The sequence below is a fragment of the Danio rerio genome, chromosome 6 (genome assembly GCF_052040795.2).
Source record: "Danio rerio strain M-AB ecotype USA chromosome 6, GRCz13ab, whole genome shotgun sequence".
NCBI lineage: Eukaryota > Metazoa > Chordata > Actinopteri > Cypriniformes > Danionidae > Danio > Danio rerio.
The window spans coordinates 22,965,107-22,970,334 of record NC_141026.1 but is presented as its reverse complement, the minus strand read 5'-3'; the positions used below and the strand labels follow the sequence as shown (position 1 = coordinate 22,970,334).

General features: G+C 35.5%; 1 long non-coding RNA gene across 1 annotated transcript; it reads left to right on the top strand.

The window, feature by feature from the left end:
* The first annotated feature begins 515 nt into the window (after positions 1-515).
* On the top strand, positions 516-4,709 carry LOC147843503 (uncharacterized). The gene is made up of 4 exons (XR_015493610.1): positions 516-1,405; positions 1,591-2,518; positions 2,891-3,632; positions 4,004-4,709. It is a non-coding gene; the product is annotated as an uncharacterized LOC147843503 (long non-coding RNA).
* Positions 4,710-5,228: the final 519 nt, after the last annotated feature.

Below are 5,228 nucleotides of genomic sequence, written 5' to 3'. Positions count from 1 at the left end.
AGTCAGAGACATAGATTTTCACTTGCAACTTGCTTTAACATGTTTAACAGTGCATGAAATGTTGTCTAAAACAAAAAAGAATGATGCATTTTATGGCTGGATCTGGTTTGATTACATTCTGAATTGGACGTTGAAAATGAGCTTATCTCAGCCAGCAGAGAGGTCAAATCACAGTAATGCAAACTCAGTCAGAGACATAGATTTTCACTTGCAACTTGCCTTAACATGTTTAACAGTGCATGAAATGTTGTCTAAAACAAAAAAGAATGATGCATTTTATGGCTGGATCTGGTTTTATTACATTCTGAATTGGACGTTGAAAATGAGCTTATCTCAGCCAGCAGAGAGGTCAAATCACAGTAATGCAAACTCAGTCAGAGACCTAGATTTTCACTTGCAACTTGCTTTAACATGTTTAACAGTGCATGAAATGTTGTCTAAAACAAAAAAGAATGATGCATTTTAAGCTGGATCAGGTTTTATTACATTCTGAATTGGACGTTGAAAATGAGCTTATCTCAGCCAGCAGAGAGGTCAAATCACAGTAATGCAAACTCAGTCAGAGACATAGATTTTCACTTGCAACTTGCTTTAACATGTTTAACAGTGCATGAAATGTTGTCTAAAACAAAAAAGAATGATGCATTTTAAGCTGGATCAGGTTTTATTACATTCTGAATTGGACGTTGAAAATGAGCTTATCTCAGCCAGCAGAGAGGTCAAATCACAGTAATGCAAACTCAGTCAGACACATAGATTTTCACTTGCAACTTGCTTTAACATGTTTAACAGTGCATGAAATGTTGTCTAAAACAAAAAAGAATGATGCATTTTATGGCTGGATCAGGTTTTATTACATTCTGAATTGGACGTTGAAAATGAGCTTATCTCAGCCAGCAGAGAGGTCAAATCACAGTAATGCAAACTCAGTCAGAGACATAGATTTTCACTTGCAACTTGCCTTAACATGTTTAACAGTGCATGAAATGTTGTCTAAAACAAAAAAGAATGATGCATTTTATAGCTGGATCAGGTTTTATTATATTCTGAATTGGACGTTGAAAATGAGTTTATCTCAGCCAGCAGAGAGGTCAAATCACAGTAATGCAAACTCAGTCAGAGACATAGATTTTCACTTGCAACTTGCTTTAACATGTTTAACAGTGCATGAAATGTTGTCTAAAACAAAAAAGAATGATCCATTTTATGGCTGGATCTGTTTTTATCACTTTCTGAATTGGACGTTGAAAATGAGCTTATCTCAGCCAGCAGAGAGGTCAAATCACAGTAATGCAAACTCAGTCAGAGACATAGATTTTCACTTGCAACTTGCTTTAACATGTTTAACAGTGCATGAAATGTTGTCTAAAACAAAAAAGAATGATGCATTTTATAGCTGGATCAGGTTTTATTACATTCTGAATTGGACGTTGAAAATGAGCTTATCTCAGCCAGCAGAGAGGTCAAATCACAGTAATGCAAACTCAGTCAGAGACATAGATTTTCACTTGCAACTTGCTTTAACATGTTTAACAGTGCATGAAATGTTGTCTAAAACAAAAAAGAATGATGCATTTTAAGCTGGATCAGGTTTTATTACATTCTGAATTGGACGTTGAAAATGAGCTTATCTCAGCCAGCAGAGAGGTCAAATCACAGTAATGCAAACTCAGTCAGAGACATAGATTTTCACTTGCAACTTGCTTTAACATGTTTAACAGTGCATGAAATGTTGTCTAAAACAAAAAAGAATGATGCATTTTATGGCTGGATCTGGTTTTATTACATTCTGAATTGGACGTTGAAATTGAGCTTATCTCAGCCAGCAGAGAGGTCAAATCACAGTAATGCAAACTCAGTCAGAGACATAGATTTTCACTTGCAACTTGCTTTAACATGTTTAACGGTGCATGAAATGTTGTCTAAAACAAAAAAGAATGATGCATTTTATGGCTGGATCTGGTTTTATCACTTTCTGAAGTGGACGTTGAAAATGAGCTTATCTCAGCCAGCAGAGAGGTCAAATCACAGTAATGCAAACTCAGTCAGAGACATAGATTTTCACTTGCAACTTGCTTTAACATGTTTAACAGTGCATGAAATGTTGTCTAAAACAAAAAAGAATGATGCATTTTATGGCTGGATCTGGTTTTATTACATTCTGAATTGGACGTTGAAAATGAGCTTATCTCAGCCAGCAGAGAGGTCAAATCACAGTAATGCAAACTCAGTCAGAGACCTAGATTTTCACTTGCAACTTGCTTTAACATGTTTAACAGTGCATGAAATGTTGTCTAAAACAAAAAAGAATGATGCATTTTAAGCTGGATCAGGTTTTATTACATTCTGAATTGGACGTTGAAAATGAGCTTATCTCAGCCAGCAGAGAGGTCAAATCACAGTAATGCAAACTCAGTCAGAGACATAGATTTTCACTTGCAACTTGCTTTAACATGTTTAACAGTGCATGAAATGTTGTCTAAAACAAAAAAGAATGATGCATTTTAAGCTGGATCAGGTTTTATTACATTCTGAATTGGACGTTGAAAATGAGCTTATCTCAGCCAGCAGAGAGGTCAAATCACAGTAATGCAAACTCAGTTAGAGACATAGATTTTCACTTGCAACTTGCCTTAACATGTTTAACAGTGCATGAAATGTTGTCTAAAACAAAAAAGAATGATGCATTTTATGGCTGGATCTGTTTTTATCACTTTCTGAATTGGACGTTGAAAATGAGCTTATCTCAGCCAGCAGAGAGGTCAAATCACAGTAATGCAAACTCAGTCAGAGACATAGATTTTCACTTGCAACTTGCTTTAACATGTTTAACAGTGCATGAAATGTTGTCTAAAACAAAAAAGAATGATGCATTTTATAGCTGGATCAGGTTTTATTACATTCTGAATTGGACGTTGAAAATGAGCTTATCTCAGCCAGCAGAGAGGTCAAATCACAGTAATGCAAACTCAGTCAGAGACATAGATTTTCACTTGCAACTTGCTTTAACATGTTTAACAGTGCATGAAATGTTGTCTAAAACAAAAAAGAATGATGCATTTTATGGCTGGATCTGGTTTTATTACATTCTGAATTGGACGTTGAAAATGAGCTTATCTCAGCCAGCAGAGAGGTCAAATCACAGTAATGCAAACTCAGTCAGAGACATAGATTTTCACTTGCAACTTGCCTTAACATGTTTAACAGTGCATGAAATGTTGTCTAAAACAAAAAAGAATGATGCATTTTATGGCTGGATCTGGTTTTATTACATTCTGAATTGGACGTTGAAAATGAGCTTATCTCAGCCAGCAGAGAGGTCAAATCACAGTAATGCAAACTCAGTCAGAGACCTAGATTTTCACTTGCAACTTGCTTTAACATGTTTAACAGTGCATGAAATGTTGTCTAAAACAAAAAAGAATGATGCATTTTAAGCTGGATCAGGTTTTATTACATTCTGAATTGGACGTTGAAAATGAGCTTATCTCAGCCAGCAGAGAGGTCAAATCACAGTAATGCAAACTCAGTCAGAGACATACATTTTCACTTGCAACTTGCTTTAACATGTTTAACAGTGCATGAAATGTTGTCTAAAACAAAAAAGAATGATGCATTTTAAGCTGGATCAGGTTTTATTACATTCTGAATTGGACGTTGAAAATGAGCTTATCTCAGCCAGCAGAGAGGTCAAATCACAGTAATGCAAACTCAGTCAGAGACATAGATTTTCACTTGCAACTTGCTTCAACATGTTTAACAGTGCATGAAATGTTGTCTAAAACAAAAAAGAATGATGCATTTTATGGCTGGATCTGGTTTTATTACATTCTGAATTGGACGTTGAAAATGAGCTTATCTCAGCCAGCAGAGAGGTCAAATCACAGTAATGCAAACTCAGTCAGAGACATAGATTTTCACTTGCAACTTGCTTTAACATGTTTAACGGTGCATGAAATGTTGTCTAAAACAAAAAAGAATGATGCATTTTAAGCTGGATCAGGTTTTATTACATTCTGAATTGGACGTTGAAAATGAGCTTATCTCAGCCAGCAGAGAGGTCAAATCACAGTAATGCAAACTCAGTCAGACACATAGATTTTCACTTGCAACTTGCCTTAACATGTTTAACAGTGCATGAAATGTTGTCTAAAACAAAAAAGAATGATGCATTTTATGGCTGGATCAGGTTTTATTACATTCTGAATTGGACGTTGAAAATGAGCTTATCTCAGCCAGCAGAGAGGTCAAATCACAGTAATGCAAACTCAGTCAGAGACATAGATTTTCACTTGCAACTTGCCTTAACATGTTTAACAGTGCATGAAATGTTGTCTAAAACAAAAAAGAATGATGCATTTTATAGCTGGATCAGGTTTTATTATATTCTGAATTGGACGTTGAAAATGAGTTTATCTCAGCCAGCAGAGAGGTCAAATCACAGTAATGCAAACTCAGTCAGAGACATAGATTTTCACTTGCAACTTGCTTTAACATGTTTAACAGTGCATGAAATGTTGTCTAAAACAAAAAAGAATGATCCATTTTATGGCTGGATCTGTTTTTATCACTTTCTGAATTGGACGTTGAAAATGAGCTTATCTCAGCCAGCAGAGAGGTCAAATCACAGTAATGCAAACTCAGTCAGAGACATAGATTTTCACTTGCAACTTGCTTTAACATGTTTAACAGTGCATGAAATGTTGTCTAAAACAAAAAAAGAATGATGCATTTTATAGCTGGATCAGGTTTTATTACATTCTGAATTGGACGTTGAAAATGAGCTTATCTCAGCCAGCAGAGAGGTCAAATCACAGTAATGCAAACTCAGTCAGAGACATAGATTTTCACTTGCAACTTGCTTTAACATGTTTAACAGTGCATGAAATGTTGTCTAAAACAAAAAAGAATGATGCATTTTAAGCTGGATCAGGTTTTATTACATTCTGAATTGGACGTTGAAAATGAGCTTATCTCAGCCAGCAGAGAGGTCAAATCACAGTAATGCAAACTCAGTCAGAGACATAGATTTTCACTTGCAACTTGCTTTAACATGTTTAACAGTGCATGAAATGTTGTCTAAAACAAAAAAGAATGATGCATTTTATGGCTGGATCTGGTTTTATTACATTCTGAATTGGACGTTGAAATTGAGCTTATCTCAGCCAGCAGAGAGGTCAAATCACAGTAATGCAAACTCAGTCAGAGACATAGATTTTCACTTGCAA